The 20,668-nt window shown below is 46.4% G+C and overlaps 1 long non-coding RNA gene across 1 annotated transcript in view; it reads left to right on the plus strand.

Moving 5' to 3' along the window:
- The first annotated feature begins 229 nt into the window (after positions 1-229).
- The window catches only part of LOC128091571 (uncharacterized), a 36,991-nt gene continuing 16,552 nt past the window's right edge, over positions 230-20,668 (plus strand). Inside the window, exon 1 of the long non-coding RNA XR_008211464.1 lies at positions 230-2,865. This is a non-coding gene — a long non-coding RNA (uncharacterized LOC128091571). The remainder of the gene's footprint in view (positions 2,866-20,668) is intronic.

Raw genomic sequence — 20,668 nt, forward strand, 5'->3', positions numbered from 1 at the left:
ACCAGGAGAGGGGGTGGAGTTGGATACTTTCTAGAAGAAGTAAAAATCAATACTGTGTTGCTGTCAGAAGTGCTTAAAGGGAGAAAAGCCTGGAGTGTAGCTCTCATTTTGGAGAGATTGATTTTTACTCAGAAGATTGTACAAGATACAGGAGGAAAGAGAAGATGTGATCCTGCAGACCTGCATCCTCACCTCTGCGGTGGGACTGAGGCTTCAAAAGGTAGAAGAATCCCAAAACAACCAAATGTTTTCCAAATGTTGAAGTAATGGGCTTTATTGCACTGCTTCATCCAAAGCCTCATAAGGAGAAGTACTGAGCTGGGAAAAGTAGAGCACAGCTACCTGTTCACCAGTTCTGGAGGACTGAAAAATGTTGGTTACAGGAAAGGAAGTTGATACTGCTGCAAACATTGCTCCTCACAAACACACGCGTCTCCTTGTTTTGTGCCCTGGAGTCCAGCGTGCTGAGATGGCTCCTTAGAGGCATCCTTAGAGGTGGCTGAGATTGCAGTGGGGCCTTGGGCTTGCTCTGTCCTGCTGGCAGAGTTCTATGGCTGGGTGGACACATGACTCCTCTGATGTGCTTTAGGTGGTCCAACTGGTTCATGTGAAGGCTGTGAAGTAGTAAGGATGGAAAGACATTAAGGCTCCAAGTGACAATGTAACCCACAAAATAAGAAAAAGATGAATCGTGCTTTTTATCAGACTCATCCTTTGAGGTTGCTGTGTGTCCTTTGAGGTGATGTTGCAGTCAAAGCCTTGTCAGCAAGTGCATATAGACGTGTATCACTGTGTTAATATTGTCTGATTCGATGGGAATGAAAGATGTTGGATTGAACCCCCCCTGAGATGACAACCTAATTCTTGGCAGATCAGTTTCCCCACTGCCCTTCACCACTGCGTCTCAGAACTGAGCTGGAAGGACCATCTTTTAGTATTAGTGAGAAACTGTTAATCTTCATGACTCAGTCTCTGGCTTAACTGGTGATAATTCTAGTGAGAATGGTGATGATTGGTAGATCTGGTGATGGGAAGACAACATTGATTTCATATTAATGAATAGGCTATCTGACCAAGCGTGTCACAGATAGCCTCTATATTTCTGCAGCTGCTTTGAATTGTAGGGGAGAAGGACACTTTGAAAGTCTAGGGCCACTCAATTCCTTGGAGAACCAACTTGGAATGTTTGCCATTGAACTGCTAGTTTCTGTTTTGGAATGGAGGTTCACATGTTAATCTTCAGTTTGAGAGTGAAAATCCCCCAGTTGAAGGTAATGATGGGGGAGTACGTTACATGTCGAGTAACAGCTGCACTGATAAAAATGCGAGGGAATAGAAATGGTTGTACAGAATGAAACCATTCAGTTTGTTATCTCAGTGTAGGTTAGGCAGCCAAGCCTGGCAATGCCTGCCCAGTATTGTGTTCTGCACATTAGCCCAAATCACCTAATCATAGGTGCTAAATTGAAGTGGGATATGGTAAATACTGACTGCATGAGTAGTGCTGCATGCCATAAATTTTAAACTTCTCTAACATCCAGGGTATATCTCCTGAAACTGGAGTTCAGCCCCTGGTTCTACTGGTGCTGTGTAGTTGTCACTTAACTTCTCATCTTCCTCCTTGCTCAGTAATTACTGACATTTCATACAGAGCACCCAGCATGTCTGTAGGGTGCTCATGTTCCTGTGTAATGAGTAGGACTTAATGAGGGGAACAAATCTTAGAAAATCCCACGCAGATCCACATTCATTGGTCATGGTACTGGTGTCTGTGATAGATTGATGCTCAGAAGAGAGACAGGGATGCTTTGGACAGCATAGATGAGCCTCTTGTATCTCTCAGGAGCCTCTTTCAAGTCTCCAAAGAAGAACATAGTGTAATTTGGCACTTATTATTTCATTGCATCAGCTTTTCTGAGCCTGGAAGTGCTCTTAGCACAAGCAAATAAATTACCCGTCTCATTTTGCTCCGTGCTCTGCAGCCAGCCATATGTTTGAGCCTGATAGAGATTCTTATCTCACAGGCTAAAATTACTCAATGGAGGATGACATTTCTTATCAAGGGCTTTGCTGAATCAGAGAGTGGCTCTGGCACCCAGCTCAGAGACACCGCTCCTTCTTGTCCCAGCCTGGCAATAAATGGATTTGTGTCTGTAGGTCAGAGGAGCTTGCGTCAAGATTCGGTTGCAGATGGATACTCTGAGAACTGTCTGTGCCTGGAAGGTTGCAAACAGCCATCTCCTTCTACCAGAAGCTTTTCTCCATACTTAAAGCTTGCATACATCTTTGTTTCTCCATCCTTCTTCCTTCTAATTAATAGTTATTTTCCTTCTTCTTTTTCTCTCTTGTGTTGCTTAGTATCTGTTAGCTGCCAATGATTCAGGGTATTCACCAGCTGTGTAGCAGGAAGAAACTTGTACTCTCCCTTTACCCATCACCTTTAAATGGGGGAATTTCACTCTCAAATTGAAGGTTAGCATGTGAATTTTCATTCCAGAACAGAAACTTACACTTCCCTGTGGCTTCTTCTTTTACAGCATCTTTCCTCCAGCTTTTCTATGCCTGGTCCAAGGAAGTTTTACCCCTTGGAACCTTCCTGGGCAGTAAATGAAACCACGCATTACTGACAAGGACCATTTAAATGTTCTCTGTGGATTTTTTCTCCCAAGTGGTCTCACACTATGGATAACTCATGGGCTGATTTGAAGACATTTCTGTGTCCTGTCTCCCACCCTCCCACTTTGTGTCCTGCACTCAGTCACAGCAAGCAGCATGGAAGTCCCAGCTCCTTTGTGCCATCACCTGCTGACTGGCTTGCCTTCTACACAGAGTTCCTTTCTACTCTGTTTTTCTTGCTGTATCATGGTGAGTCACCCTGGCCCCACTCATAGTCCTCGGCCAGGGCTGTCACTTCTTGGCCACATGCCACTGGTTAAGCAATGATGTGATGCCTGTTCCCTGAGATCACTGTTGGACAGAGGGCTTTGTGGTGGTGGATGGCCATCTGGCCCTTGGACTTTGCTCTGGGTCAGGTCCACGCAGTGCAGTCAGGTGTTGCCCCATTACCTGACATCCTGTGGCATGCCATGAATCCTAGAATCACAGAATATCCTGAGCTGGAAGGGATGCTGTGACTCATGATCATCGAGTCCAGCTCTTGGCTCCATAGGGAACCATCCAGAAATGAAGCCCTATGTCTGAAAGCATTATCCAAATATTTCTTGAACTTTGGCACCGTGGGTCTGTGCCCACCGCCCTGTGCAGCCCGTTCCGTGCCTACCACCCCCTGGTGCAGACCCTGTCCCTGACCCCCACCTGAACGCAGCTCCATGCCGTTCCCTGGGCCCTGTCGCTGTCACACAGAGCAGAGCTCAGCGCTGCCCTCCGCTCCCTGTGAGGAGCTGCAGCCGCCATCAGGCCTCCCTTCAGCTCCTCTGCTCTGTGCTAAGCGCACCCAGGGACCGCAGCTCCTCCCCATACGTCTTGCCCTTCATACCCTTCACCATTTTCGTAGTCGTCTTTGGATGCTGCCTAATTTTATGTCCTTATATTGTGGCACCCAAACCTATATCTGGTTCTCAAGGTGCAGCCACACAGCTCAGAGCGGAGTGGGACAACCCCTTCCCTCAGCCGGTTGGCAGTGCTGGGCCTGGTGCACCCTAGGACATGGTGGAGGAGTTGGGTCTCATGCCCCTGTGGGTCTGCCTCAGGTGGAGGTGATGGGCCATCATGGAAGGCACTGTGCTCAGGGAGAGGTAACCCACCAGCACAGTCAGCCCAATGGTGGTTGAGTCAGTCTGGCAGCTCCCCAGAGTCACTGGTTGCGGGCGACAGAGCATGGTGGGATGTGGGATGGAGCTGTGCTGGAGTCAATCTTCTGCTTTGGTGTTGCAGAAGTAACTTCATAGAGTGGTCGCACCCCAGTACAGGAAATACTTGTGTGCTGAGCACATCACCAGCCAACTGTTGCCCTCTGCTTCTGGGAGGCAAAGGCAGGAAGATTGAATTTCTATTGCAAGGTCCTCAGTCTTCAAAATCAGCATGATTTTTTTTTTAATATGTGATCTTTGAATTATCCTTTAATGTGTCTTTCTGCAGAATGGGGTCTGCAGAATGATTAGTTTCCTTTGAAAACCTTAGTTTTAAATAGTTTTAAAGAGGGAAGCGTGCCAGTGATGCTGTGCAATGGCAGAGGACGCATGCAGAAGGCAGTAATTCCAGGCAAAAGTAATGAGGAGTTAAAGCAAATGCAGTTTATGTAAAGTTATCATGAAGAAATTCAGCCTGGGAAGGACACCGAGCAGCAAAACAGCTTTCCAAAGAGAAACTGAGCATCACTGATTTGCTAGTGTGACATAGGGATGGATCCAGCTCTGTTCCCTGGGGAAGGGCTAGTGCATCTTTTCCATCTCTAACATCTCCAATTCCTCATATACGATGTAAATAATTTATAAGATTGAAACTAAATCACTGACTGTCTGTGCAGAAGGCAGACCACAGCCCAGAGCCAGAGGTGTGGGGGAACTGCAGTGTGCCAGGTGACCAGTGCCTTCAGGCTGGATTGGTGCCTGAGCTTTACTAAAGTCAACCAACAATCTTATTCTTCCTTCCAGCCTTGATCTTTTCTTCTTTTTTCCATATTTTATTTCCCATTCTCCCCCACCCTTCTTACTTTCCCTTCTGTTTTTCTCCTTTCTCCAAGTTTGCTGCTGTGTTCTGCTTTTGAAACATTCACAGCTCTTTCTGCTGGGCAGTACAAGTGTTCTCTGTAATGTGAGCCACAGCTATTTTGACTGTGTAGAAACCCAGCAGTGAGTGCTGTCACCACTGTAAAGGCCTGGTTTCAGCCTGGAAGTGAACAATCACCTGCCAGTGTAGAAGAGGAAAAAAAGCTGCAGAAAGTGTGAGGAGGGGTGGCTTCAGGTTGCAATGGGTGGGAAGCTGTTTCTCTGTATATTAGTATCCAGGGAGTACAAAACTCATCTGGAAGTGGTGGGTCATGGCCTAGAGAGAGCTGACCTTCGTGCAGCTTTCAACCAGGATTGCTGCTCAGGTGTTTTGCAGAGAGCTGCAGAAAGCAGAGCCAAATCTTTCTGGTTCTGCTGCTCCAGTGCTTTGTAGACTTCTCAACTGGAGCAGGAGCTCCAGAGGATTGGGGAAAAACAAAATACAGGATCAATCTACAACACTGAAGTGTGTACAAGTGTCCTTGAGCCAACAGAAATTCCCTTGGAATATCCCTCTTCTACAGATCGCTGGGAAACTGCTCTGCCTGCAAAGTAGGGTGGTGGTTGAGCATCATTACATAGAAAAGTGGTTTATTCTGGCTTATCTTATGTGGGCTTTCTCTTGGTGTCTGTTGCTGTATTTGCTCATTTCAGTGCGTGGTTGCTCATCCTTGTGCTGGGAGAGTACTTGTCAGTCTTCCTGGTCTCACTCATGCAAATGAATTTCTGCTATGTATGTTTTTAAACTCAATTATATGACTTTAAATTATATGTATTTCATTGCATGAGATACAGTGCCACCGTCTCTTTTTTGTGCTATTGTAAATATATCTGTTACATCACCGTTTCAAAGTATTGTAATAACAACATTGTAGACTCAAGTTTTGTATTACTCATAAGAGCAGGATGCTTGCTATTTCCTGGGATTCCACATTCCTTTTTTTTTTTTTTTCTGTGAGAATTATGTGAACTGTACTGGAACAGGCTGCCCAGAGAGGCTGTGGATGCCCCGTCCCTGGAGGTGTTCAAGGCCAGACTGGATGGGGCCCTGGGCAGCCTGGTCTAGTATTAAATGTGGAGGTTGGTGACCCTGCATGGGGCAAGGGGGTTGGAGATTCATGATCCTTGAGGTCCCTTCCAACCCTGGCCATTCTGTGATTCTGTTCTGTTTTCAACAAAGCATCCATTTAGGCAAGTTAATGAGGCTGTGGCCTTTCAGGTGCTTGGATCTGGAAATGTTTCCTCATTGCTCTGTCTCTTAAACAGCAAAGGGGTCTCAAAGAACCCAAGTCCTTCGCCTCCCACTACCCCTCACAGGAAGGGCCATGAGGTTGTTAAAGACTTCCTGACATCTAGCTTGAATTTCCCTTCTCTTAATGGAATTCACTTTGTTATGAGTTCTGTGATTGTTCTTTAAGATTCTAGTTTTTTTTTACAGTCTCCTTGTTTTTTCAAAGGTGGTTTGCTTTGAAGGGTGTCATTCTACCTTCAAATAGACCTGGGTGCTTTGCTCTGCAGTCCTCATGCACCTGCCAAGGTCCTGGGCTGCTGCGATCCTTGACCTGAATTGCAGTGAACAAGTGCAGAAGAGAGGAAATACTGCCCTTCCTGCTGTACAATTCTAGGAGATGTTCAACTGCTTACACCTCTTCAAACTCAGCATGTTTTGTTCTATGATCTATGGTTCTGTGAAATCCAGGAGGATGGCTGAGGTTGGCCGGGACATCTTGGTCCATCTGGCTCAACCACTCCTTAAGCAGGGACACCTGGAGTGCCCAGGACCATGTCCAGGTGGCTTTTGGATATCTCCAAGAAGGAAAGCTCAAGCTGTATATAAGGCTTTTATCTTGGAAGCGTGGCTGTGGTCCTGGGACACTTACTAATGAGCTCTCTTCTACCTCTTCCCAATTTTTATTTTCTTAAGTTGTAACATGAGGGATAACTTTATTCTGTGACCTGAGTGTCCTTGGTGGTTTTACTCATCTTCTAGAAAGCATGATGGGCAGCAGGAGCACTGGGTAGCCTGGCATGATGAGGGATAGGGAGGAGAAATGTGGGGGAAGAAGGAGGATGTTCTTTCTGTGCCACGTCCATCTCTCTCTCTTGCTCCCTCACCCCAGCCTCAGTCTCCCATTTGAGGAGGGTGCCGCCACCACTTCAGGTTAGAAAGCTGCTCATGTGGCCAATATATGCCGGTGTTTTGAAGCCCATCTTGGGGCATCTGTTAGAGATGAAATGTGGGAACAGCCGCAGCCTGAGATGGTTGTAGCTGACAGTTACAGCTAACCAGTAACTCCAATGTTTTGTTATCTTCCTGGAGCTATTTTCACAGTACTCATGAATGGCCTGCTTTTTACTCCTGACATGGTAAAAATGGCTGAAGAAAAACATCCCCGTTAGTTTGTAATGTAACTGGCAGGATTTGTAGCTTTCATGGCTTCTATGGGTTTGGGGTTTTTTTTGTTTTTTTTTTTTTTGTTTTTTTTTTTTTGTATTATCTTAAATTCTTGAGGAGAAGGTAACAAAACATTCAAGGGCAGATTCTTATCTCTTTTATATCAGTGCAGAGGAAGGATAACTTCTCACCGTGGGTTTGCATCATCTCATTTTCAGGCACAGTCTCTCAATTTTTAAAATAAATAAATGCCTCACTGCAGTTGCTGGAGTGCATGAGTTTTCTGCTCTTTTTCTCATTCATTAGAGTCTATTACAATAAAGTTTTTAAAACATAGGTCTCTTAGCACAGCATTTTGCATCATCTTTAAAGATAATTTTTTATGTACTGTGGCAGTGTTCACACAGCTGCATCAGAGGGAGAAAAACTAGAGAAACCCCTATGGCAACTCTAGGGCTGCATCCATGCAACTTCTGCTTGCATGGGTGGGCCAATGCTGTTCACAGCTGGATGTACTGCAGTGGCTGCATGTAGCCATCAGTGGGATTTTTGAAGTGAGAGGGTGCATTGGTACCCCTGCCAGTCTGGTCAGAGATTGGCCATTGGAGCTTCTCTGGGATACCATGAATTTGGAACAGGAGCTGGGGGTCCTCACGTTTGTTGGGCACCCTGCTCCAGATGTCCCTGCTTGAGCTGGGGTTGGACGAGACGGACTTTTGGGTCCCTGCCAACCTCACCACTCTAGGCTGAGAACATGTTTGTCTGGTAGAGAAACAGAGGTTGTTGTGATGTCTTTAAAAGTCTTTGTACCTCTGGTCATTAGCTAGATGCAAATCAGAAGATGTTAAAAGGGATTGTAGTTTGCACAGAGTGATTGAGTCGGTCATTTTTCCCTTGCAGAGCTCTTCCTGCACATGGGGGAAGTGCGAGGGCCAGTGCATGGAATGCTTTGCCTGCTGCTCTGCTCCAACAGTGCCTGGCCATCTGGAACTGGCTTCAGAACTGCTGCTTCTCAAATCAGCAATTAGTGACCTCATCTACTTAAGGTAGATGCCACAGCTTTCCTAGAACTGCCACCTGTGTTGCACATAAACGGCGTGAAGTTATTGTCACTGAGCCAGTTCAGCCACCACTGTCATGTGGTTACTCGTGTGGAGGTGACACAGGGGCTGCCAGAGTGCTCCTGGACCTTTAGGAATTCAGCCTGGCAGCCTTGCTGAGAAGTCATTTTTCTGACTGCTTTGTAGCTTGTGAAAATGAAACATGCAGATTAAGAGATTTACCCGAGATCGTAGGATGTTGATGTGCTTGAGATGAAAATCTTCATCTTCAGTGTCCCAGTTTTGTGCTCCATCTATCAATGCACCACTTCTATTTTTATCACTTTTTAGTGTCACATTGTTTGCAATTTGCTTTACTAAAAATCACTTTTCTACAGGCTTTGGTTTCCACTGACAGAGGAGTACACTCTTCTGAACCAAGCTGTGCAAAATAAACATTGAGCTAACAAAAGGCATCCACATTTCTAATTGCTGTTGTGCAAGTGTGTCCTTGTAGCTCTTGCAATTAGGCAGCTGCATAAATACAGCTCCTGCACGTTCATCGAATGAGGTGTTACAGCTCTGTTTCTGGGGCGTTACTTGTCTGACCTTTGAAGAAACTGAGCACAGTCCCTCCCTCTGCTCCATTTGCTGAGTCAAGGCTGCTGCTTTCGAGGAGAGATAGCCTTTCTCATAGCCCAAGGCGGAAGTTTAATTAGTGGCTGCAGACATCTTAGATGATGGCTGTGTTTACACCCCCAACACACCGCTGTGGAGGTTGAGTGTAGTGCTTGGAGCACCTGGATGGTGCTGAACAGCCAGAACAGATGCGGATCCAGATGTGGAATAACTGTAGAGGTGATGCCAAGCTGTAGTTGTTTCAGATGCCACTGGTGGCTGTGATTTTCTCCCATGAAAAACGCAGGCTCTTCACCAATTGCAAGCTAAAGTTGCAATCTAAACAAATGGTCAATTCTGGGCTTCTAAAGCCAGACAGAACAGACTGTTTTTGTGTGTTTTTCTTAACAATCCAGACTTTAAACTTAAGAGAGTAAGATTAGAGAACCAGAAATGTTCTCCAGTTTGTAGGAAAGAAGTAGCTAAGTGACCACAATGCTGTGTCACATCGCTGCATGCTTGCTGTGTGACTTTTGAACCCAGGATGTGTGAAGCAGAAGTTGTAGGGCAGCCAAATAGCTCAGCATTCAGAAAATGCCAGCGTCAGAGAGATTGTCATCTCTGGAGCCATGATCTCTGGTGAGAGCATGTGTGTTCTCCTCCTCATCTTCAAGATCTGTGCAAGCATCACTGTGTTTTGAATGCAAGAATTTTTCTCTCCCTCTTTGATATAAATATGCATCTTTGATATAAATATGTAGAGATAGGTATCTTTAGCTGCGCACACATGCCTGCAAACCGAGCTGGTTCACCGCACATCAGCACGAGTTGTGTATGCTTAAACCCACTGTCTTTATTCAGACAGAACTCCTGTTGATTTTTCTATGCTTCTGTAAATTCCAGAGCCACAGTGCGAAGCTGGTTGTGCACATTTGTTTGCCTTTGTATCGTAATACAGATGAGTGATCCTTGTAACACAACTACATTTATTTGCTGATAGAAATGTGCAGAGCTGTGATAGGTAACTACATAGATAATCATTGATTTCCTTTTTTTTTTTCTTTTTTCCCCATGCAAAACTGACCTGACTACATGCTTTGATAGACCAAGTTTCCCAGTTATCTGAGTCTAGTAGGCCTCTGTCTCTTAATTTTTCATATTTTTTTTTCTGATGAAATGGTCTTCTTTTATTTTTCAGTAGTCTCCTAACCTTTGCCTAATTGTGTATCACACGTATTGCTGGGGCTAGGTGACAACTGTGGCCAGTTCATTTCCTACTCAGAGCTTTATTTGCATCTTGACAGAAGGATGTGGAGGATGTGGTGGTTTTTCTCCTCTTTCCCTCTATATTGATTTCCTATGAATTGTATTTTTAGCCATTTACGAAGCATATGCAATTTTTAGTATACCACTAAAAAAAAAAGTCCAAAAACCAGAGTAAAAGTCTTCACTAGAAAGATCTCAGAGCAGCAGATGTGTATCTAGAAAAGCTGGAGAGGTTTCATAGAGGACTGGGGACATGGGTCATGCTGCTGAGATGAGTTGTTGACTAAGCTCAGGTCTCGTGTCCTCCAGGTAGGATAGAATCACAGAGTCATTTAGGTTGGAAAAGACACTTAAGATCATCAGGTCCAGTCATCCACCTGACGCTACCATATCCATCACTAAACCATGTCCCTAGAGTCACATCCACAATGTTTTAAATGGGAAAAGTTAGAAGGGACATTCTGTTATAGCAGAGTTCTTTTCAGTGCTATGGTAAAAGAACAGACAAATGAACAACAAAGAACCATACATAATGCTAAAGAGTTTGAGAATTTGGGAGAGAACAGCTTGTCCTGGTTTTATTTCTAGGTGTCTGTCCACATACAATACAGAGCCTGCTGTAATGTGGAGGAATCAATTTTGGTTAAAGGATGGTGGTTAGATGGTGAGAGCACCTGTCTAAGGTTGTTACATGGCCATTTTCACCTGGCATGTGTATGCTGATGCCAGAAGTAAGTCCCACTTTTCTGCCTCTTTCCTCTTGTGATAGGATAAGGGATAATGTTTTATAAGTAAAAGAGAGGAGATTTAAGTTAGATGTTAGGAAGAAATTCTTTATTGAGAGGGAGATGAGGCTGTGGCACAGGCTGTCCAAAGAAGCTGTGGATGCCCCAACCGTGGAGGTGTTCAAGGCCAAGTTGGATGGGGCCCTGGGCAGCCTGAGTTGGTGGGGTATAACCCTACCTGTAGTCCTGAAGTGCATGAAGTTCTTGATAGAAAGAAAGATCCTTGGATCCAAGATCCTGACATCCATCCCATCAGGATTATCCCCTAGTCAAAGCAAACTTAAATTGTGTTGACTTTTTTGCCTGCTGGATTTGGTTATGTAGAAAGTAGGTCAAGGAATCTCATAAATCTTGACAACAGCGGAGCTTCTGTTCTCCATTCCCAGCAAGCAGGAGGAGATGGAGCTGGCTGTCTCAGGGTTTGATTCTGCCTGTTGAATTGGTCCCCATGGCCTGTGCAGGAGTAGTGTGAGCTGGCAGCAAGCTTTGCTCATGGGAAGAGGGACACCTAATCCATATTGCCCACTCTGCTGGGCAGCTGGAATGTTTATGACTGTGCACATGCAGATATCTGCTCAGCAGATAAGCATTTGGCTCAGGAGCTCCTTGCCCTGCAAACCATTTTGGGAGAGCTGACATGCTGGGAGACCTGGTGGCATCCTGTGTGAGATGCGTTAGTAGTTCTTAGTAAAAGATGTTGAGACAGAGTGCAAGTGATTCATAGTTGGGTTTTTCTCTTCCTTTTTGCTGTGTGAAGCTGCAGAGGTGTTTTCTCTCCACTTCCCACCTTGTCCTCAGCCACCCCTATGAAATCTCCACATGGGGCCCATGTGATGACTCAGCCCCCTCGGGAGACCCCGGTGGTATTTCCCCCACCTTTCCATCAGTGACTTCTCTGGTGAGAAAGTCCTCCAAGGCTGTGCCTTGGCTCTTGTGTCTCACCAGAATGTAAAGGTTGCATCCTGCTGGGTGTGATTGAGTCGACGCACTTGTTCATAGTTATTTTGATCAAGTAGAGACCTGAAACAAGATGACTTGTTTTCTTCTTTCATTATTTGCCCAATTAAAAATGTTTGCAGTTTAGCTGCCATCTAAGCATTCCTAAGAACAAGGATAGAAGGGAAGCATGGCCACTGTTTTGATCTTTGCACACCATTCACAGGGGCTGGGTGGGAATTTCATGGTCAGTGACCCCAGCTGGCTCCAGGGCCTCTTCACTAGGCTGCCTGTCCATCCTTTGGCAATGCTTCAGGTCAACTTTCCACTTGTGAAGTGAAAACTGTGTAAATCTGAGTCCTGATCCCAAACAGAACAGGTGTCACATACAGGGTATGCTGCAGCCATTAGTTGTTGCATTTGCCAGCAGGAAACGGCACGGTATGGATTTTTAGTGGTACATCACCAGGACCCAGATAGGTCTTAGAGCTGTCTTGCTCCTTCTGGTGCCTGTGTTCTTCAACGAGACTCCAGCTGAGTTTCTCCTTGCTGCTTTGTATAGTGTCTTGCTATGCAGGTCCCATCCCAGCTGTGCTCCCAGTGCCCTTCCTTCTTTAATAACATGTTCTGATATTTTTTCCCCTTTCTGTTTTCTTCACAGATCTGGAAAGTATGAGCAGCAAGAGCAGCTTAATCACCATTAGATAAGTATTACAGATGACTCATGCTAGAATATCAATAGCTGTGCAGCTGACATGAATATATTTGTACCAAGAGCCAGGAACCTTAACCCACCCTGTGCTTTCCCACTAACACGCTTTGGTTCTCTAGCACATTTTACCCCCTGATTTATACACCTAAACAGCTCACAGAAGTGTTTTTGCCTCCTTGAGGGGTTACAGGGTACAGGATAGCTCATGTCACTTGAAACCAAATTACAAGATGTCATCTTAAAATGAAAGCTGGTGATGAATGGCTTCAGTGTTGTAGCTGTTCTCTAGGACAACTTGCAGTTTGTCTTTTTAATAGAGGCAGTTAATGGCTTTCCTCGATTCTTTGTGGTTTTTGTTTGTTTTCTTTTCAGAATCATTGACTCCTTTTCCAGCATCACAGCTCCAGAAGTCCAGAGCAGGTAAGACAGCTGCTGCTTTGAGGTGCTCCATTTGATTCATTAAAGACAAAATGCTGGCTGCATGTAGGCAGCATGAAAAATACATTGGCTTGACTGTGGTGAGAATAACACCCATCATGCTTGGCCCCATCCAAGCGTGAGGAGTGACTGTATTTGGGGCGCAAAGAGCAGGCTTGCAGCAGCCATGGTCCTGGGCCCCTTGTTCTGAGTGTCCTAGCTTGAGCAGAGGTCAGACCAGATGGATTCACAGGTCCCTGTCAACTTCACCCATTCTGCAATTCTGTGGAGGTTGCACTTGGCAGGAGGTAGCCTGTCTCCATTAGCTGGAGGTGGGTAGACAACTTGGAGGGGTGCAAAGAGAAGTCAGAAGGAAACATCTGGATGGGGAGGGCTGCAGAGAGGGATGTGCCTGTGATGATAAAGTGTGCAAGGCCCTGCGTCAACTTCTGTATTCTTGGCTCAGCCTGCCGAAGAAGCTCGTTTTCCATGAGGATGCTGGGCAGTGACCCAGCGCAGCTCAGCACAAGCAGAGTGTTCCCTTTTGCCATCAGCAGGCTGAGACCGGAGCTGCAGCAAAGTTGTGATAGCACAATCAGGTGCTAAAGTTGTTTTGGCAGTGACCGAGAATCAGAGCATGCTGTGTAGAGAAGTCTTGCTTGAGGATCTGTTCTTGTGTCCTGATGACATGACTCTGATGCTGTCTTATATTTGTTGCGAGCACTGATGCAGGATTCACATTACAAGGTAAGTTTCGTTGAGGTCTGTATGGAAGCTTTCATTTGTGCGTGCTGCAGTAAAGAGCTGTGTCCTGCACATGTAACAAAAATAAACTGTGTTGCAGCTGGCTCTGGGATCAACTGCTGTTGCAGAAGCCCTTGTTTGACAGCTTATCTATCATCACAGGGTCAGCTAGATCCCTTGCCAGTAAAGCAGAAAATGCCCTGAAGACCTTCTCCGTTTAGACTCTGTATCAGATATTTGCTTGGCATGGACTGATCTCATGACAAAATTGTCCTTAGTGATAACCTGGCATTACTCTCTGGAGAAGGAATGGGAGTTAGGCTCTCGGGGGTTGTGTGCCACCCCCCAGGGAAGGTTCTGTGGATGTTTTCATAGCACGGTCTTCCACTTGAGGCATGTTCTCCTTCTATACCATGCTTTAAAAAAACAACATAAAAAAAAAAAAAAAAATAGAAAAAAACCCCAACACCCTGACGAATGCTCTTAACCCCACTCTGTTGATTGCTCAGTGGAAACACTTCTGGGGCAGAGAAATGAAAGTGCCAGCCCTGCCCTGCTCACCTTGAGCTGCTCCCAGGGGTGAGGCTCACAGCTCAGCCGTGGGACCCGGTGTTTCCCCCACGCAGCCTTGCCTGTGTGCATTCAAAGTGAGCACCCGGCCGTGTCGCCTAGCTGTGAGCAGAGCTGGGAGGTGCATGGGGCTTTCCAGCCACACAGGCCAATATTAGTAAGTGGGTTTGTGCATGTGCCTCTTGATTCAAGTTGTGAGCTGCCTGCATGCTCTAAAAATTACTGCTCAGCCTCGTAAATAATACACTTGCAAAGAGTTTCCGAGAAGCATAATAACTTCCCTAAATACATTTATTTTACGTCTTTATGTTCTCAGATATGTGTATATGTGCTGAGTGTTTGCTGTACTCCAAAGAGGATGCTTCTCTTGCTCTTGTCTGATAACCGCAGGCAGGCAGTGGATGAGGATAAGGAGTTTGTTGCTGGAGTTTTGCCTTTTTCTCTTATCAGGAAGGCAAATTTTGGGGTGTCTTCCTGTGGGTGGGTAGGTAGGTAGGTAGGTATGGCATGTGAGTGAGTTGCATGGTAATTTCCAGATCATGCCAGCTCTGCAGTTTGATTGGGAAGTGCGTATCCCAGGGCACCTCTAGTCCAAATAGGGTTTTAAATCACACAGGTAATTTTTAAGAAAGATCATTAAGTTCCTGAGTTACTCAGTAATGTCTACAAGTGTTACCGCAAATGGCTCGTGAAGCACTAACTTCTGCCAAGTGGCAAGTGCATTATTAGGAGACAATCAGCTGCCCATGTGGCATGAGTCTTGGGGTGTTTAACTGAGTTGCTGTAGCACAGCTCTGCTGAACTGACCTCACCTGCCTCCATGCTCTGATAACCCTCCCTGGGTGAAATGCATCTTAGTGGGGTGGTGTAAGATGCTTCTGCTCCTATTTCCTGCTGCACAAAGCTGCTATCCTCAGAGACATGGGCATTTACACCTTATCCATTGCTTCCTATTAGCACAAAGCCATCTTCTGTTGATAGAAGAGCTGAAGCATGAGGAGAGGATGTCAAAATTTGACAGGTCTACTCTTCCTCCCCTTGCTGTGGATAGGGGATTGATCTCTGGCAACACAGCAAGTGAGGACAGTGACATCTCTGAGGCTGAATGCAGAGCACAAGGATCGTGAGGGGCTTCTAAAGAGAGATATTACTTGAGGCATTATAGGGGGGGAAGAGGTGAATACCACTCTGTTTCCATAAGATTGTATTAGATCTGAGTCAAAGATTTCTTTGGATCTTGGCTCAATGCTTCCATAATTTAAAATGTTGTCATTTTTGTCTGATTTAATGACAGGTAGTACCTAAGAATAGATTCCCGGGTGTTTTATCATGTCTGGGCAAATCGTGCTGTTCAAGTGTCACGAGATGCTTTGTTGAAGCCACAGTGGTGTGCTGTGAACAAGCTGCTCGGTGGCCATTTGCTTTGAGAAGCAGACCACATACACCTGAAGTGTATCTTTAAGTGTCAGCTTGGAAAACCTTGCAATGTAGAAAGGCAGCAGAGGAATACTGGGCGCTGTATTCAAAGAAAAGTGACAGGCTCAAAGTCACAGAATCACAGAATCACCCGGGTTGGAAGGGACCTCAAGGATCATGTAGTTCCAACCCCCCTGCCTAGCAGGGCCACCAAACGTACACATTCAGATCAGGTTGCCCAGGACCCCGTCCAACCTGGCCTTGAACACGTCCAAGGACGGGGCATCCACAACCTCCCTGGGCAGCCCGTTCCAGGGCCTAACTACTCTCCTTGTGAAGAACTTCCCCCTAACATCCAACCTAAATCTTCCCTCCTTCAACTTGGATCCATTTCCCCTAGTCCTGCTATTGTCAGCCCTTTTGAAGAGTTTACTCCCCTCCTGGGTGTAGGTTCCCTTCAGGTATTGATAGGCTGCAATGAGGTCACCCCGCAGCCTTCTCTTCTCCAGGCTGAACAAGCCCAACTCCCTCAGCCTGTCATGACAGGGGAGGTGCTCCAGCCCTGAATCTACCCTGAATCTACCCTTGACAGCTGGTGCTCCAGCCCCCTGATCTACCCTTGACACAAGTCTCCTGGGAGGTCAACCACCATTCTCAGACACTTGGTCACTTAGTAGAACAAACTCAAGGGCCCTCACAAGTTATTGGTGGAATTCCCGTTGCTTCCTGGAGGAGTTTGTAGTTCCCTAATAGGACATCTTGGTTTGGGGCTCTGAAGTGTGCACACATGAACAGAAGGGAAGCATAAACTTGTACCTCCATCCTGCTAGTGAAAATTAACAGGGAAGACTTTTGTCAACTTCTAGAATTGCGTGGCTGGGATGCATTTAATTGCAGCCAGCTCAGGGGGAGGTGACACTAAAGCAACAGCGATGATCCCGATATGAATTTCTCCTCACTGGGCAATGTGTCTCTCTGGGGCAAGTATAGAGCAGTTATAGGAAGCAGCCAGATCATATCCAGTCTGTCATAACCTTTGACGAACTGGCATGGGCCAACACCAGGCCTGGGCATGGGGATATTGGGTGCCCACAGAGTGCTGGACACCGCTGGTGTGCACTGATGAAAGGAAATACACCATCAGGAACAAGCAGCTCAGTAAGGAGCCAGGAGGGAGCTGGTACGCCCTGCTGGCACTGCCTGGCTCAGTCTGTCCATTACATGTCTTGACAAGGCTTTTGGGTGCATTGGAAAACAGAATGCTAGAATCCCAAGTTGGCAGGGAACTCTGGGTCCTCTGGCCAACCTCTGCTCAAGCAGGACACCCAGATCAGGATGCCCAGGACCATTCCAGAAAGGTTTGGAGATCTCCAAGATGATTCCACAGCCGCTCTGGACATCCAGAGCTAATCAACCACACAAGAAGTATTGTTTCCTGCAGCTGCTGCAGCACTGGTGTGCTATGGTGGGGAGGCTGCAGAAGGCGAAGGCAGCTGAAGTTGAGTGCTGTAATCCAGCCTCTGTTTCCTGGGTTGGCTGCTGCCTGTGGAGGTGAATGGGCGACAAGAGCGCATGTGATTGTGAGTGAGCCTGCCCTGCTGCACAGGGTTAGATTTGTCAGTGTGCTGTGGCTATGCTCCTTCCTGGATCCCAGCACCCTCTGTCCCTTTCTGACAGTGCAGGTGTCCAGGGGCAGCTCTGCCATCTGCATGGGTTTGATGGCAGCAGACTTCCCCTTTGCAAGGGGAATTTTGCTGGGCCCTGCAGAGGCTAAGCAGTTACAGCGATAGCGCTTGGCCTCACTACAACAGGTCTATAGCTGTATCACAAACAAGGAGTAGGGGAAGCACCTGGAGACACATCTGTGAAACACATCCGTGTTGCATGGTGAGGCAGTGAGTTCATGCAGAGCCCATGTCCTGCCTGCACGCATCTTCCAGCATGGGTGCTGGGTTTGGATGAGACAGGGACAAGCTGGCTTCTGAATGTCCCTCAGACGCCTCTGTGCTGCACCCAGAGAACTTCAGCTCTCTGAAGAAGAGAGGAATGACAAAGCAAAGAATAACCAGTGTTTTCCTTGATGAGCTTGTGGTGGGACCTCAGGAAATCTAAACACAGGCAAAGATGGATGTATGATGTCAGCCTGGTCTCCAAGCCACAGTCAACATATTTCTCACCTTAGTTCCTAACCCTCACATTCCTTTTTTTTTTTTGGAGCTGCAGTCTGAAAGCACTCAAGCTAAATGTCATGTTGTAACCGTTGCTCATCTGGAAGTGTGGAGCCAGCTCTCAGCAGCTGCTAAAATAGCAGAACTGAAGTGGAGAATGAAAAGTGAGATGGTGATTAAGACCGATTTCCCGTTGCAGCCTCGTATGGCTCCTGCTGGCTGTGGAGTCATCGGTGGCATCAACAGCAGCGGTCTGAAATGGTCCTTGTGCTGTCCTTGGGGTGGCTGAGTCATGGTGGGCTGTCCTCTGTGCTCAGTTACTGCAGTCCGTGCAGACACTGGTAAGCATGCTGTGCTGGCCCCAGTGTGCTGCAATATATGATGGAAAAAAATACTATTGGTGTCCAAAGGAAGGAATTTTGGGTGGACCTGTGTGGAGCAACTCCCTGAAAGGAGGTTGTGGCGAGGTGGAGGTCAGCCTCTTCTCCCGAGCAGCAGCAATAGGATGAGAGAACATGGCTTCCAGTTGTGCCAGGGGAGGTTCAGGTTGAATATTAGGAAGAGTTTCTTCTCCAGAAGAGTGGTAAGGCTTTGGAACAGGCTGCCCAGGGAAGTGGTGGATTTATTGTTCCTGGATGTGTTTAAGGGAAGGGTGTACATAGTATTTAGGGGTATGGCTTAGTGGGCAATATTGGTGGTAAGTGGACAGTTGGATTAGATGATTATATATGTCTTTTTCCAACCTTGATGATTCTGTGATCCTTGTGGGTCCCTTGCAACTCGAGATATCCTATGATTCTATGATAGTATGATTAACATCCCTTGTATGAAGGCTAGAAGGGTAAGGAGGACGCATAGGGTTGGAAGCAGCCACAGTGAAGTCTGGAGAGTCCTGGGGCTGATGTTAGTTTCTGGTTTCTTTCTCACCCTGGAAGTGCAAATCATTGTGTACTGAAACAACTCCTAGGTCTACTCTACAGAGGTTTGAACCTTGTGTTTCAGCAATGAAGGTCCAGTGATCCAGCACACAGGAAGTTGCATCTGAAGATGAGGAGAAGTTTCTGTGCTATGCGAGTGGCTGACCTCTGACACAGAATGCCCAGAGGATTATAGGGTCTCCTTGGAAATGCTCAGCAGCCACATGGTCCTGAGCTGCCTGCTCTGGACGTCCCATCTCTGATAACCTTGCATGAACTTTCATACTAGTTAGCAAGCCACTTTGTACTTCTGAGAAAGCCACAGTAGCTCCATATCAACCCTAGTGCTAAAACCACCAGATTCTCTCACTACTCTTTGCTTAATTCAGTTTTGCAAGCCACCTCTGTATGAATCTCAGCGGCATGTGCAGGCAGGCCTATTTGACCTCTCTCAGCTCTTGGGGTCACCAACATGACCACCAAAATTATATTCATGCAGCACCCAGCACTGCTGGGACAGGCTGGTGTAGAATGGATGGCATATAAGTGGCTCATGCTATCTGATCAGTGGTTAGTAAGGAAATATAAAGAAAAACACAGATTTTTTTTTTCTTTTTTTTTTTTCTGAGTGGGCCAGAGTGTGAGGAAGGCCTTGGCAATGGTGTCAAGGGAGACTCACAGCAGGCAAGTTAATTACCTTAAATTGGTACCTGTTAGCCCCATTTCTTTGCTCTGATCCAGGAATATTCCATGACTGTTGTACAGTTTGAAGTGTATGTGCAGAAGGGAAAGAAGCAAAAAGGAGAGATGGTCCTGTGCCTGGTGAACATCAGCAGCAGCAGGAGAGGAGGGGGAGTCTGCTTGCAGTGAAATTCTGCATTCTCTGCATTCACAGAGGGAGTTGTGTAACATGAAAGATAGTGATTTCCTACACTCTTCTGATGTCCTTCATCCCAGAGGAGTTCTTAGTTCTTTTTAGACTGCTTTCATACTGCTGAAAAAGGGGTGATCAAGAGGTTTTGAGTGAAATGCCCTCCTCTGCCCAGCGAGCAGTGTCTGCTGCTGGGTACCCAGTGCTCCTTAAATGCTGGCCAACAAAGCAGAGACACAGCGTGACAGGATTTGAGGAACCCAAGCAGCCCAGAACTGTTATGAGTGCTTTAAGAATGATTTCACAGAATTACACAATCATAGAATGGCCAGGGTTAGAAGGGACCTCAAGGATCATGAATCTCCAACCCCCCTGCCATAGGCAGGACCACCAACCTCCCCATTTAATACTAGACCAGGCTGCCCAGGGCCCCATCCAGTCTGGCTTTGAACACTTCTAGGGATGGGACATCCACAACCTCTCTGAGCAGCCTGTTCCAGCACCTCACCACTCTCTCTGTAAAGAACTTCCCCCTGACATCCAACCTAAATCTTCCCTCCCTCAACTTAAAACCATTTCCCCTTGTCCTACCCTTTCATAGAGTTTCAGTGGGATGCTGGGTTAAAAGAGAGGAAATAGCACAGATAGGGAAAGGTAAACAACTGCATTTGAAATGGGGGGCTAAGGATGTCTTGGAGGTGGTAGCCAAGAGACAACAGATGTCTTGAGCATCATCATCTAGATGTACTGTTCTGCTTTGCTAGTGACGTCTTTCCTATCAAACTAAGGAAGAAACAATACTTCAAACATAGCCTTGCTCTTGAACACCTGGAATATTCTCCAGTCCTGATTCTCCAGCTTGGGAAGGACAAAGAAGACTTAAAGGATTTGGAAAAGACAATTGCCCATTAAGCCGTGTCCCTTTGTACCACATCCCCATGGTTCTTGTACATCTCCAGAAATGGTGACTTCACCACCATCCTGGGCAGCCTGTTCCAATGCCCAACCAATTTCTTTCAGAGAAGTTTTTCCTGGTATCCAACTTGAACCTTCCCCAGTGCAACTTGAGGCCATCCGCTCTCTTCC

Source organism: Tympanuchus pallidicinctus, unplaced genomic scaffold, assembly GCF_026119805.1.
Source record: "Tympanuchus pallidicinctus isolate F22 unplaced genomic scaffold, pur_lepc_1.0 scaffold5, whole genome shotgun sequence".
Taxonomy (NCBI): Eukaryota; Metazoa; Chordata; class Aves; order Galliformes; family Phasianidae; genus Tympanuchus; species Tympanuchus pallidicinctus.